Source organism: Heterocephalus glaber, unplaced genomic scaffold, assembly GCF_053883595.1.
Source record: "Heterocephalus glaber isolate CG9 unplaced genomic scaffold, H.glaber_assembly_v1.0 deba00001538, whole genome shotgun sequence".
Classification (NCBI taxonomy): Eukaryota; Metazoa; Chordata; class Mammalia; order Rodentia; family Bathyergidae; genus Heterocephalus; species Heterocephalus glaber.
The window spans coordinates 21,190,231-21,205,921 of NW_028258333.1; the positions used below are offsets into that span (position 1 = coordinate 21,190,231).

Sequence of the window (15,691 nt, forward strand, 5' to 3'; positions counted from 1 at the left end):
GATAAGTTTGTGTCCTGAAGTTGAGGCTTCCTTAAAAGTATAATTTTTAAATTATGATTTTCTGTATCTCCTTTCTACTTTTCTTCATTTCTTCTTTCATACCTCAGTAATACATATTACAACACAGCTACCTTGCTTTGGCTAAAGGCATGGAACATACTATTCTCCCTAGAAGCTTTTACTACCTTACACAGGTTATCAGTGGTCATTTTGTTCTTGCTGACTTCTCTTAAACCCTTTTACCTGGGTCACTCTCCATCCAAGGGCATAGTCAATGTATCTTGAACCCAATTAGCATTTCTAAAAGGCATGGGCAAACAACCAATGAGAACACTGTCTAATCCCACACTTGACTAATCCCCCTGCAGTAGTTAGAACGTCAGCTGTTGACTGACGCAGGTAGATTTATAAAGTAAAAAGTCAGTTTATATTCCAAAAGGGAGAATCTGGAGAAGGATTTTGGCACAACCAACAAACAAGAATCCTTCCCTCCACAATAATCCCTCGTCCTGGTGAGACTTGCTGATGGTATATGGTGGAGTTATCAAATAATGGACTAGCACACAAGCCATACAGGAGCCAGAGAGATGACCTAGGCTCTTCAGAGGTGACTGACAGATTTAAAAGATGAGGGTCAGGAATCAAAGGCTGACTGGGCTGCGTTAGACAATCACTGTTTAACATTTTAACTCCTTCAACTTGTCACTTGTTCCTACAAATATGGGTATGTTAAATTCCCAGCTTCATACACCCTGTAACATGCTCCAAATCTCATCGTCCCAGCTATCTCTGTTTGAACAAGATCAACCTGCTACAAGCAAACTCATGTAGTATTCAATACTGCAATAGGCTGAAATATCCTAAAGTACTTCATTAATATCAACCATGATGAAACTCTGTATTGTAGAAATTGGCAACCTTAAACAAAAACCAAACAGAAATGTGTTTGCTGGTTCACGTTTCTTTTAGAGTGTGATTCTATTTGAGAGAGGAAAGGAAGGGCAGAGTACTGTACATTTTGTTTTAAACTGGCTGTTGGCCACTTCCTTGAGGAGTCTTGACTTATGGTGTTGAGAAGTGAAGACCCCTGCATCTAGTTATGCAGCTGTTGCTTCCTATTTGGCAAACTCACCTGTGAAAGCTAAGACCTGCTGTTCCTTTGGAAGACTGGGGCTGGGAGGTAGGAACATACAAGGTCTAACACATGGATTTTAAGATATAAACTGAACTCTCGGTGAATTTCAGTTTTGTTGAAATTGGCTGTTTTTCTTCCGAAGTTTAGCCAACTTACAAGTGGAACCCAAAGCCCCATACCACTTGTTAACTAAGACTTTGTGCAAAGTATGCAGCATTAGCCAGAAGGGAAGGCTATGGTGAGTAAAACTTTCCAAGCTGGTTTTCATAGAAAAGCCGGGCCAAATTAGATGAGTAGGTAGAGAGCTTTGAAATCCTCGGAATTAATGGAAGAGCTCATCAAGGTCGTGTCCCTTCCAAATCCCCAGCAGAGCAACACTTCCCGCTGGTGAGTCCGTTTTGCCACCTGAAGAGTTAGGAAAGACACTCCAACCGATTGATTCGGGCCAAGGAATGTGAGCACATGCTAGTTTAGTTTCTGTTCAGTCATTCTGGAAAACGTAACCAGTCAGATTCTGGTTAGAAGGGGTTTGGGTTGGTGACTTTTAAACACTAACTACGACCACAAACGATTTGGAAAGCTGACCAGAAACGAACACTGCTTGGGATCTCACCGGTCCCCAGGGTCGCAACGCAGCACCGGTGGTGCCGCTAACTTTAGCTTAGGGCGAGGAGCGGATCCGCGGAGAAAATCCGCGGAGAAAGGTCCCAGGACCCCCCGACAGCCGGCCTCCGACGCCCCAGAGCGCGGGCCGGGGGGATGGGCGCCCCTCCGCGGGTCCCGCCGAGTGTGGGCCCGGGTCACCTGACTCGCGGAATTCGGGGCCGCGGGGGTGGAAGGGGAGGGGAATGGCTAGCACCTCCCTTCCCGCTCCCGCGGGATCCAGGTCGGCGGGGGCCGGCGCCCGGCGGCCACGTGGTGGTGCTGCCGCTGCCCGAGCCCCGCCGGCCCAGCCCGGGAGCCACGGCGCCCACTGACCCCGCGGCGGGAGGAGGAGGAGAAGGAGGAGGGACGAGGCGCAGGAAGCGGAGCAGGAAGCGAGCCCGGCGGCCGCGCTTTCCTAGGAAGCGGCAGGCGGGGTGGCGCGCCCGGCAGGGCTGGGGAGCGGCCGCCTCGATGGGGTGAGTACGCGGCGCCAAGGGGTGGGAGGCTCGCGCGCGGGGTCCCGGCTGCGTCCCCGCCTTTGTGTGTGGAGCTCGCGCGAGGGAGGCGCCGAGGCGCTGCGATCGGCGCCTGGCGGAGCGGCAGCGAGGGTCCCGCCGCCAGCCGTCGGCGCCGGGCGGGTTTGGGGACCAGAGGCAGAGGAGGATGGTGGGGACCCAGGCAGAAAGGGAGAACTGGCCAAGTTAGAATGAGGGGCTCGCCTCCTCCCGCGTCTTGGCGACGCTCGGGACTGCTGGGTCGGGGCCGGGCCGGGTTGCTCGGAGGCAGCGTGAGTGGGAATGAATGACTGGACCCGGCGGGAGTCGGGGCGCGCCCTCGAGTCTGCCCCGTCCCACCTGCTTCGCCCTGCCCGCTCCCCCTGGTCCCTGCTTCTGGGCTTGACCCGCCTCCTGGCTGAACTTGGAGAAGCTGCGGAGGGAGGCGCGAGAGGGAGACTCCGCGTAGCTCCGGAGACCCAGGGTCTGCTATTGTTCCTTTCCGGACTTCAGGGAACCCTTCAGCTGGCCCAAGAGCGCAGGCGAGACCGCTCCGGGCCTCCCGCGGCCCCCTGGACCCGGCCCCCTGGTCCTTTCCCCCGTCGTGGCTCCGAGGAAGACCGGGAGGAGGGATGCTGGAGTTGGTGTGGTGGTGACTTCGGGAGGAAGGAGGGGCGCCTGCCGTCCACCGCGACCCCGGCCCGGGAGGGCGGGATCCTTCTCTCACCTTGCCTTCCTTGCCGGCTTGAGCCAGTCTGTCCGCCGTTTAGGTTCTGCAGTTTGCTGCGTGCATCTGCAACCCCTTTGTGGGGAGGATATGGTAAGGGTTTCAGACCCTGGAGGTGCAACAGACGGGGATTACAGCTGATGGAGCTCTGTGGTACCTGAGGGGATCAGAAGTGACCTCGGAGGGACCTGAGAATGGGCAGTGCATCCAGGCTCCCCTTTCTTGTCCAAGGAGCCCAGCTCAACGCAACTTTATTTCTGGTGGTGGATTGGGGCAAATCTGCGCACTCAGTACCAGTCGCCTGAGACCTGCGGGTTCTCCAACATTGCAGGCTAGTAGGTGATTTGAATGGGTTTCCCTTCCGGGAGAGCTCTGGAGAGTAGAGAGAGGCCGGGAATGGGGAAAGTTTGGTCTTTATCTGTGGAATGTGATCTGAAGGCCATAAGAGCCTGGAGGAGAGAGGATCTGGTTTTGTCTATTAGTAGGACTTCTCAGATGGTCATTTTAGCGAGGAGTCTTAACCTCCTTTGAGGTTTGAACAGAGTTGGAGAAGAGACTGTGAATCATAGGGAGGCTGAATTGATTTCTGTATCCCACACGTGGTGGCCCCTATGCATTCATGTGGTTGGGAGTTTTATTACTGGATATAAATTAATAACCTTTTCTTAATGTTAACTAACAAGTCCTTGTAAGGCAGATTTTTATCAGAAATATATGCAGTTCTTATCATTTTAACCAGCTTGACATGGGCTGAAATAGACATCTTCCTCTGGGCTGCCTCATGATTTTCATCATCTACATTCCTCGAGATGCTTTTTAAATGAATTTATTGAAACATTTACATTCCTTAAATTCGTTTTACGACTTTTGGGGGGAGGGACAGTGGTGCAGAAGGAATCTAGATAGGGCTTTGTGGATTTGAGCCACACCCCAGCCCTTTTTTGAAGGTAGTGATAGTGGCTTTAACACAGTTGAAAAAAAATCTTGGAACTATTGTTTGTGAAACTGAATAAGAAGAATGGATGCTGAGCCTCTGAGTGTTCAGTGGGGGAGTAATACATTGCCCCACCTTTGAATATCGTTTCTGACAGTGGAATTGCGTCTCCTGATTGCTGATTCTCAAAGCATCATACGTACAGGTACACCTACCATCCTCCTGTGCTTTGGTTATTGTTGTTACCCTGCATCAGACCCAAGGCCTTCTTGTACTGAGCAGGCACTCGGCCACGGAGCCTCACCCCCAGCACCCCTACCTTTCGTTTCAAGGGTGAAGAAACAGATTTGGAGGTTAAGCGCTACTGGGAGTTGAAGTCAGTGGAATGTAGTGGGGAACTTTTGTCTCTCCCTCCCTCCCTTTCTTCTCAAATAAAAATAAATATGAAATATTTCAAATATACATAAAAGAGAAAATATAGTAAAGCATTCATTTTTCCACTAGCTAGGTTTGAGAGTTGCTAATATTTCTATATTTCCTTATACCCTTCCTCATGAAAAATAAGCTATAAGTTAAAGATTTTATCCATCCTGCCCCCTCTTCCTCCAGCCTCAGGTAATCACTAATGTGGAGTTGGTACATACAGTTTCCAGCCGTGTTTGGTACTTCTGTTTATTATATAGCCATAAAAATATATGCAAGTTTGTGTTTAGCATTTCACATAAATGGCATAATTCTGTATCTAGACAGCTTGCATTTTATACTTACTATTAATGTTTTTGAGGCACATGTAAATCTTTATTCACTTTAGCTGCTACAGAGAATTCTACTATATGAATAAATCATAGTATAGCTACTCCCTTGCCAAGAGAAAGTGAGAGTTGCCAGTTTTTCACTGTTATGGGCACTTTTTCTGTTGAGGAACAGTCTGTTTCCACTTTTTTATTGTAACAGTGGTAACAATACAAACCCTGAGACAGTTGTTTCCTTATACACAGATTTCTGCGTTATACACCTATACAGTTAGTTGCTGGATAGTGAGGTTAAAGTAGTGCACCTTTTATCATTTCATTCATTCCTCAACAGATATTTATATAGGATGTCTCTTGGCCATCAGTTGAATGAAAAAGTGGATTGCTCAGTTTTAAACTCTAGGAACATAGATTACATTCATTGACTGGATTATTTTTGTTTTCTCATTTTTGTTTTTAAATAAGAAAAGTGACTCTTCATTATAAAGTTGAAGCAAGAAGCAACATCATTGTGCTGGATTTGGGATACTTGTGTAAAAGCCTTTCTCAGCCATTGGTTGTGTGATCTTGAAATGCTCTCTCAGCCTCCGCTTCCTCGTTTCTTCCTTGGTAATACTAAAGGGTTTCAGGAAGTGTTTCCAAAGGCACATTCCTGCTCTAAGAGTATGAAAATGTGGCTGTGTTAGGAACATATTTTGCCCTTACTGGTAACCCCTTAAACTGGAAGGAGTTTAAGGCATTTCAACACATTGGCTTTCTCATTATTCCTTCAAACTGCCAGGCACCTACCTGCCTCTGCATCTTTGTATTTGCTGTTCCCTCTGCTTAGAGAGCTTCTCCCCTAGATATCTCTGTAGCTGTGCCCTGCTTCCCGAGATGTTTAATTAATCAAATACCCCTTCAATTACGCTCTGATACCTCTTCCTTGTTTGATTTTCTTCCATGGCCCTTATTACCTTCTACTTTGCCGTCTATTTTGTGTTAGTATTGGCTTTCTGTACTTGAATATAAGTCCACAAAGGCAGAGATTTTGCTTCTCTGGTTCACTGTTGTGTCCGTCATGTCCAGAACAGTGGTGACACATCATAGGTACTCACCTATTTGATGAACAAAGAAAAATCGTACTTTTAGTTGTGATTAGTTACGTGGAGCTTCTCTTTTAGCACATGTTGGACATCCTAATGGTGTCTGTTGTTACACAGCTGTTATCAAGTGCTCCAAATGTCATATTTACAGATTTTAACAGGATTTTTAAAAACCCATTTTTTGAAGAAATCACTGTTTAAATCCATGTGATTTATCCCACAAAGTATTTGTGCCTTTGGATATTTTTCACCCAACAGTTCTCTTACTGTGAATTCAAAGAAATGTATAAGTAACAGGATGCTTGGTAGCACACTCACATTTCCTTTTCATGATAACCCAGTTCTCCAGTGTTATAAATGTGGAAGCTGCAGAACCAAAGGATGCTAGTCCCCGCCCCCCATTCCACACAGTATCTGTCCAAACAGGCCAGTGACTGTGACTTTCTAGCAACATCATCCACAATGAATTTCTAAGAACAGAAAGGAGTGCTTTTCAGAATCAATGCAAAGGGCATCAGTACCCTGACTTTGTGCCTTTATCTATGAGGGCTTTTGGGTGGAGGGTGGTTTCATGAATCCAGAGAGAATGATGACCTAATGTAAAGCTCTAGGAAGAACCAATATATAGGAAGTACGTAAAAATACTCCAAGAACTGTCGTATTGTCAGATACTTAATCTGTGGTACAGAAAACATTCATGCTATGGTTCAGTGCATTGTTTTGCTCCAAGCCTACTGAATTTTCTTTGCCTTAGATGATGAGTATAGGAATTGACAAACAAAGCTAAATATATCAAAATCTTCTTGGGTGTATTTTAAGTGGGTAATCAGGAAAGAGGTATAGGTTTTCTTCCAGTTAACTATACAGGAATATGAAACTGATGGTATTCTTAAAAATCACTAGCGTATTGAAGTATGACTTTTAATGTCTATAATAAAATGATAGCGAAAGAAATTAGAATATTATGGGTCAACATGGGTTAGTTCACCTTCAAGCTGAAAACTAAGTATAGAATTATATGATTATTATTAAAACACTGCACAATTTAATGAGATTTCTTCTCTTTGGCTTGTAGTTACCCATGAGCTGGAAATTGTGGGTGGTTCAGCAAAAGTTAGAGAAAGATTGTTCATTAAATGCCCATTTCCTAGCTCTGGCCATCTACAGTGAACAAAAACTGGTCTGGCTTTGGACATCAGACTCACTTTTGGGTATCAGTACTCTAAGTTAACCTTGTAAATAGAAACTGGACTAAACACTCTGTAGTGTTTAATTGAAGGAAACATGCTTCATTCTTCAACTGAATAAGTGTCCAGTAGAGTATCTGTCACATGGTAGGTAATTAACGTTTATTGAGCTACACACTCAACCCCATGGTGGCCATCAGACAAAGAGATGTCTAGTAAAAAAGGGACATTTAAACGATAATCCTAAAGCAGGGAGATGTAGGTAGCAGCAGAATGCAAACTGAAGAAGTGAGGGAAACCTTTGGGGAAGTTAATGAATTGCTGTCCACTGCTTCACCTGCTGGGTTTTTGTGGTAGATCTCACCTCTTCTAAGCCATGATCTAGTCCAGTCTTTTCTGAAGTAAGTGACATACTCTGGAAATTAGGCTGTCTTGCCATATAATTCCGTTATTGTTGGTCTTCCTGGCAAAGGGTAAACCTTTGGGTATTCTTCATGCTTCTAGATAAACAGAATCCAAATGTGAGAAAAGTTGATTGTATTGTCAGAAGTTTACTGTACATTGGAAGAGATTACATGCACTTGTTCTTTCCCTTTTTCTTAAATTGATACTTAGTGAACCCCAAAGCTTACTGTCAAGTAGCCTCACACAGGCAGTTCATAACTTACTATACCAGTTCCCCGCACAATCATTTACTATATTATAATACACTATTTTACACCTACCCTTTTAAACTTCAACATAATTTTTCTTATGGGCATTGATATCAATAAAAGAAAAATCAGTGTTTTTTAATGATATCTAGATCAATTCAGTTTGTTTAGTCTAAATTTCTCTTTCATTTTAAATTACTTAATAACTCTAAAATTAGCAACAGTGGTACCTATTTCTTTTCAATTGTACGAGATCTGTCCAGTTGCTGTTCCTGGCTGAAGTGGGAGAACCTCAGCCAGAAAAGAAAGCTCTTCCAGACCTCAGTGGGCAGGGAGTGGATAAAAGGCCTAAGAAACTGCTTTTTACACTAGGGTGGCACTTGTTTTCCTGCAAGAGGAATCCACTTTGCAAACCAGGAGAATCCATCTAGTAATGATTCTGAATATTTTTGAATCAGAGATACATGCTTTTCAAATCTAATGAGGTTCTGGGCCATTTTTTTCCTGGGAGACATTGACTTATAAACAATGATGTTATATGTTAATAATTTTTCAATTTCAAGAGATTCATGGAGCTCCCTGATAAGGCCACTTCAGACCCTTGATGAAATGCCTGGCTAGAGAACTAAGACCTATTGGGTGTACCTAGAAAACTCTTATTTACTTTTAACACTTACTTCTCAAGGGGGAAGGTTAGTTACAAGGAATCTATTTTCTATTATGTGCCGCTATCCCTCAGCATAGTTTGATAACCTGGCAAATATGAGTGAAAAGTAATAATTGTGAGTTTTATATCTTCAGCTGGAAAACCAGCCACTGTTTGCTATACCAAACAATCTACATTTGATCATTTTTAGGAACTGTTTCTATTGAAGACACTTAAGTACCATTTAGAAGCGATAAAAAGTGGCTCTGTGGTGTGACTATTTCACAGAGACTTGAAAAATTCTAAGGATGGGCCTTAAGCTGCTCAGCCAAGAGTGCCGCGTTGCTTGGTCTGCAGTTGGGCCTGCACTGTCCTCCTGCTCTTCAGGTGGCAGCAGTTTCCTGACTTTGCTGTTGCAGGAGAGAGTGGAGACATTGCTTTCCTGCCCAGTGATACTCCTAGGCTCACAAAGTAGGCTTTTCACTGCTCAGTCCAGTGGGAAAATATCCCTAACTCATGCTCTGTTTTACCTTCCTTGCCTTAGCCGCTCAGCCTGATGGGAGCCAGTGGGGCCCCAGGGAAGATAGGGCCACCTTTCCTAGTCAGGGAGCTGGCCACCAGCTGGACACTTGCTCTCACAGGGGAAAGCATCCTTCTGTGAAGTTAAAGATGCTGCCACTGTCAGCCACACTTAGGGCTTCTGCTGGTGTTCAGAGTGACGTCCTTAAGCCACTGCAGTCAAAAACGGGCAAAAGCCTGGTGCAGTAATCCCAGTACTTTTGGGACATTGAGGCAGGAAGAGAGCAGGTTTGAGTTCTACCTGAGCAAATTAGTGAGACCATGTCTCAAATTTTTAAAAAGGACTAGGGATGTAGCTTCATGTGGAGGCCCTGGTTTCAATCTCCAATACAAAAAAAAACAAAAAAGAAAGAAAAGGAAGGGCTGAAAGAGATGCTGACCTGCTTGTAACAGAGGTTGCCTGATGGGAACTCTTTCAGCAAGACCGTTTAATTAACCAGAGCCCCTTCTTCGGGACACTGGCATTTTGCTGTCAGTGAATAAGGCAGTCAGATTTCCCATGAGTACGTGTTGATGGGATAATTGAACATTCATGGACCCCGGGATAAATGGCAGTTCCTACCTTTATGTGCTTAGAGCTTTAGCCATAGAGAGACATGTTTGCAGTCAGCAATGGTACAAGGTAGACTATTGATTTGGGGCATGGAGTGGTGGGAGGAGTGCATTTTGCAGAGGAGGCTGAGACCCAGGGAAGTGAAAATAACCTCTTGGAAAGGGACCATAAGTTCTGGCTGCTTGTAGCCAAAAGCCCCTAAACATTGTACTATTTTGTCTCAGATACTGTTGTTGGGAGTCCTATGGGAAGCTGTTTATAATTGTTACAAATGAAGACTTGTTTAGACTTAGGCACTTCACTTTGAAGAAATGGGGTGAAAATTGGGAGTCTCAGTAAGGCAAATGTCATTGAGCAGTGTCAGGAAGGTTGGAAAGGCTGTGGAACCCCAGCCCTCAGTATCCTGCTGACTGAGAAGCATGTAAACAAATCTGTCTGTTGGGCTTTGTCAGTGAGTTAACAGATTCTGTGCTGAATCACTTAATTCGACAAGAATGTTCAAGTAATTTGAACATCTCCTGTGAAAGTTGTCATGTTGGTGACTGAACATTGGTCAAAAGTGAGGGAATCCAGGCTTGTGTTTCTGAGAGAAACAGTAAAGCCTGGTAGCTTCCTCCCTGCCTCCCAAGCACTTGGGGTCAGTGAGCCAAAAGGCTCATGAATAATGCACTGCATTTTCTTTCTTCCTTGGGAAATGCAGCCCCAAGGAAAATACAAGATCCCCCCTACCCCCCAACCAAAACATGCCAGAGGCCCAGGCAGTCACTGTCCTGTATGAACCAGGAGGCCACACACCAGACCCGGGCTGAGCAATATCTCAGTCTCTCTCCAAACAAATCTAACTTAAGGTGAATCTGCATGCATCATGTGTGAAATTTGCTTCAGGTGTTCTCAGAACCTTCTTGGATTTTTGTTTAAAGAAAAGAAAGTCCTTAGTTTTTTGTGGGGTTTTTTTTTTTTTTTTTTTTTTTTTTTTGAGGCTGGTACAGTTTTTCTCTTTTGAGGAAAAAAAATTCACTCTTTCCTGTGAGCTTTTTTTTTAATTGAGAAAAAGACTACAAAAATACAAGCATAAAAATGATAACCAGTATCCATAGACCTACCATCTAAGAGTCTAAGATTACCTCGTTGTTTTTCTTTTTAAAGGAAAACTCATTCTGCACTAGCCTTGTACATTTAGTACGCGGTCTGATTAAGTCCTGGGTAATAAGATTCTTTCTGTGCCATACAACTATATAACGTTGAGAGTGCCTCACTTACTTTTTTTTTTTTAATTGGTTTTCTAATCTTTAAAAGCCAGAAAGAGACAGACCAAGTGCAAGGATTCCCTCCAGATGACACCTCTCCCTGTCCCTAGCAGTCCCTTCATCCATCTGCTGATGGCTGTGTTACTGTGTGCACCTCACTTGGCAAGAAGTTTCCTTTTTTCCTCTGCTTTAAACAACCCTTGATTACTTCAAGCGCACACCCCTAGAACAAAAGGCGCTGGATTCCCATGACAGTAAAAGGGAGTGTTTTATATCCACTGTGGTGGCAGAACAGAAGGAGCAGCTCACCCTGTCCTGTCACTATCTGCTGCAGGCCCGTGTGGCCGCCTGCCCTACTGTAGGCCCTTTTGTGTGTCATTTCCAGAACAAGGATCACCCTGCGCTCCCTGCCCCATTCCTGTTTCTTTGGGTGACATTTTTAAGATTCCACTTTTATTGTCCTAATGGTGCTTTTCATTGTCCTCCAAGATTATAGTATATCATCTTTTATCGCTTGGGGAGAGTTGTACAAAATAGAATGATTTCATTTCTGTTCTTTTTCTTTTTTCAGTACTGGGAATGAACTCAAGCTCTTTATGCTAAGCTACATCCCCAGGCCTTTTAAAAATTTTTATTTTGAAACAGAGTCTCCACTAAGTTGCTAAATTGCCTGAGTTGGGGTCGAACTTGTGAACTCCACCCCAATCTGCATTTTGTCAGCTCAGCTGAGTGTAAAAGTAGCCCTTTCACTTATCTGTAATTATCTTGATACTTTTTCTAATATTGACTTGGTATCTTTTTTTTTTAGCCTAGTTACATGCAAAAGGATTTTACTTCTGATTTCATTAAATTTATTTGTTAGCTGTATACTTCATATATGATTAGTTCAAAGAAATAAAGGAGCCCCCTCCTCCCAGTGAAGCAGGGATGTGGGAAGGAAAGCTAACAGCCCCAAGGAATGCCTTTTGCAAATCAGTCCATTCAGATTTCCTGGAGGCAGCTCTCTATTTGCTGGCAGCAATTCTAACCATGTCTGTATCTTTAAGGGCTACTGATTTTTTTAAGTACTTAAAAGTTTAATCTGTTGGCCTAGACTTCTTAATTATTAATGTTGTCTAATATGTAGCCTAGTGTCATGTTGGGCTCAAACACTGAATCTCAATTTAATCTGTCCTCTTCTGTTTATAAATGGTGCCACTTTGACCAAATCTTTTCATTCACCAATTTACTAATCTGGAAACTGGGAGTAATAAAAACAGCATTTAATTCTGAAGTGGTTATGAGGATTAAATGAGGTGCTGTTCATTTATAATGCAATTAAAAATTTTTGCAAAGCAATCATATTAATAAGTTGACACTTACTGTGACAATTATCATTGCAAATATTATGTTCTCTTTCAAACTGCCTTTTAAGAACTGCTGATATGTTGACCAAAATGATTATTCTGTCATAATCTATATTGATAAAAACAGGCTGCCCATATGTTGTTGTAACACATTGTAGTTTGAAGCTGGTTTTCTTTATTATTCTTCCTATTAGTTTTATTACTGTGTCATTATGTATGGTGGATGAAAAGATGTACTTCCATTTTTAAAGACCAACTTATTCCAGATTATATTAACAAGTTCTGCCAAGAATGTATCTCATTTCAACAATAATCTAAAGACAGCAGTAAAATCTTAATGAAACTGAAGATGGTGGTATTTAACAGGAGGTGATAGTGAAGTTAAATTCACCCTTGATGAAAACTGTCCAACTGTAGATAGAAAAAGATATAGAGTTTTTTAGAATGAAATAATAATTGAGCCCATCAGTGTTGAGTAGAATAAAATTGGTGGCTAATTGTTCCTTATTCTCCATATATAGCGGAGTGAATCTTTTTCTTCTTTCTTCCTTTATATCTTTCCTCCCCCCAACCCTTTTTTTAGTGGTTCTGGGGAATGAAACCAGGACCTTCACATGGAGTTGTATCACCAACCCTTATTTTTGAGTTGCTTAGGCTGAGCTTAAATCATGTTCCTCCTGCCTCTAAGCCTCCCGAGTGATTCTTTTAAACTACACCTTTCATGCCAGGCATGGTGGCACATGCCTGTGATCCTGGATGCTGAGGCAAGATCACAGGTTCCCGCCCATCCTGGGCGACTTAGAGTGAGACCTTGTCTAAAAATAAAAAAAATAAAAAATGGGTGTGGATGCAGCTCAGTGTGAAGGCTCTGGGTTGAATACCCAGCATCAATAAAGAAAGAAAAGAAGGGAGAAAGGGCTGGGGATGTAGCTTGGTCCAAAGGGTTCATCCTTAGTACCATTAAAAACTACAACTTTCAATCATGTAACTTGCATATTTACCAAATCTGAGTTTTGACCTTATGATAGTAAATAATTGACCAATCTGGTAGCACATAAAGTTTTCTGTTTAATTTTTATCCCACTTTATAAGGTGCTATTACAGTCTCTGAAGATAAAATCTAAATTATTACTGTCTAATAACAATGCAAGACACAAACAGGCTACAAAGGTAATTGAAAATTTTCTCTTAGTCACAAGAGAAAGTTTAAAACAGTGAAATTAATTTAATATTTTACCAAGTATACCCAAAGTGCTATCATTTCTAACATATAATTAATATAAAGCTTATTTGTGATACAGTTGACATTCTTTTTTTCCTAGTAAGTCTTCAATCCATTGCATGTTTTCTATCTGCTATGCATCTCAATTTGCACTGGTCACATTTTAAATGCTCAGTAGCCACATGTGCCTAATGGCCACAGTATTGGACTGCACTAGTCTAAGTAATGTGCCTTCATATGGGTCCTGTAACTCCAGCACCACTGAGATCTAGAATGCTCTCAATAAATTCATGTTTGATGAAGTTTCCCTGTTATTTGGGATTTTGGGTGTAGCTTTGAAGCATTTCTGTAGAGAAGTACAACAGCTTTATCAAAAACTGATTATGCATGGTATAATGGGCATTTGAGGTTTTGTATACAGATTTTTATCTCTGCTTTTGTACATGTGAATTAATCTACATGGACTTTCTTAATAGGCTGATTTTGTACACAAAGGATGTTGTGTGGATCTGTATTTCTATATCAGGTGTTACAAACTTGGCTTATAGTTGGTATTCAATGCATATGACATGAATAAGACATTAGAGATTTCTTACCTTTCCGCAAATAGATTTCTTATCTTTCTTAAATTACAAGTTCAGATATTAAATCTTTGTTACATTAATGGAAGCATTCTCCACCCTTCATGTTAATACTCTTTGATGTTTATGCCTAAATTCAGAAAGTGGTTGACAGTGGAAAGTTAGAAGGTTCAGGGTTTCAAATTCAGTTAATAGAAGTTTGTCTTCACTAGCCAGGTGACTCTAGGCCCCTGTGGCCCAGGCATAGAATAGCTAGCAGCTGCTAATGGAGAAAAGATATGAAAAGCTTTTCCATTTCACTGCCAGGGCAGTCATGTGGCAATTCTAGGCTATCATGGACCCTTGATGTTTGAATCACTGTGTTAGACATTTCTCTTGTTTAGAGTAAATTAGAGTGAGTGATTATATTTTTATTTCACATCTTCACCACTATTCAAAAATAACTGCACAAAGGGTTGTCACTGGACTTTGAAGTCTCCTGGTCCAGCAGTGTCACCCCCTGTTCCCCAGGGAAGCTTCCCCACTGTCCTTCTCTCCCTGTTCCCTCCACTTTGAAGGTTTTCCCCACTCAGTTCCAGGAGCAACTTCTTTGTTTCCCTCCTTCATATCTTTTTAGCTGTATGGTGCCAAGTCAGTCAGCAGGGGATTGGGATTTACCCTAGAGCCCAGGCACTTGTCCATGTTGGACCCAGTTGTGAGAGTAGCTTTTTATTTCAGGATGGTTTTACAATGGTTTTATGGCTTGTGTCTAAATGTCCCCATCCCCCAAAGCCTCATGCAGTCATAGGTGGAGCTTTTTCAGAGGTGGCTGTATCTAGAGTATATGATGCTGGGATTAAGGGTGTATGATTACTAAATCAGTCCACTGATTGATTTGGCACCACCTCACTTCCCTACCAAAATCTTTATCCATCAGTGTTTACTAGAGAAACAGATATAATACAGGATATATAAATATGTAAGAATTTACAAGATTGGCTTACAATGACCGCCCATAGAGTCGGATGTGGAAGAGTGCAGAGGGCCTGTATGCTCACTGGAGACCCAAGGAGCCAATCAAAGGTCTGGAGCTCACTTCGGTGTCCCATGTGAGTCCATATGAGGACGTTGATGGGTCTTTGATGGAAGGTTGAAGAGTCTACACTGGAAGGTTGAAGGATCTGCACCGGAAGCTGGAGTCTTTGCTGGAAGCCAGGAGATGATGTCCAAGGTAAAGGCAAAGACTGGAGCTTTTCCAAAGAAACAGAAGCAGATCCATCCTTCTTCATTTCCCCTTTATACTCTCCAGGAGACAGGTGTGGAATTGCTAAGCCAATTTAGTTGAGCTTCTCTTGCTCAAGTTGACATAGTCAATCAACCAACACAGTCCGCCCCTTGTCAACTTGACAAGCAGACACATTTCTTTAAACCAGTTTCCAGATAACACAACAAGCATGTAATTATGCATAAAATATTATAGCTATCCTGTATACAAACTGAAATGACTAATTACCTCCCCAGAATAGAAGGCAAGTTTTCTTTGGGTGATGCTTACTCTTAACACTTCATAACTTGATATTATAATATAAGTTTATAAGAACCTTACGAACCAGTATTAAGTCTATCAACATTATATTATATTAGAAGCATATTAGGAGAGAACTAGTACAATTACAATCCTTATTTGGCCTTTAGCAAGCACCTCAGTAGGTCTTGGTTCTTTCCCTGGTGGAGTGACCCCCGTCTTCATTCCTGAAGCTTCTGGACCATTTGTCATTCTGCCTGGATTAGGTTGTTGTAGTTTCCCACTGACTTGAATAACAGGGCACAGTAATACTAGGGCCACCCTAAGGGATCTCCTATACTCCCAAGTATATTCTTCCTTTCCTCCATTGTGGAGTAATACTCCAGTTTCCCCTTGATAGT

The 15,691-nt window shown here is 42.7% G+C and overlaps 1 protein-coding gene across 3 annotated transcripts in view; it reads left to right on the forward strand.

Moving 5' to 3' along the window:
- Positions 1-1,408: 1,408 nt before the first annotated feature.
- Positions 1,409-15,691, forward strand: part of Rai14 (retinoic acid induced 14) — a 150,522-nt gene continuing 136,239 nt past the window's right edge. Inside the window, exon 1 of one of the 3 annotated variants that reach the window (XM_087189281.1) lies at positions 1,409-1,522. The gene's annotated coding sequence lies outside the window, so the exon portion shown is untranslated. Of the gene's footprint in view, positions 1,523-2,017; positions 2,257-15,691 lie in introns of those variants that run through there. The other 2 variants (XM_004848645.4, XM_087189280.1) reach the window with 2 other exon arrangements.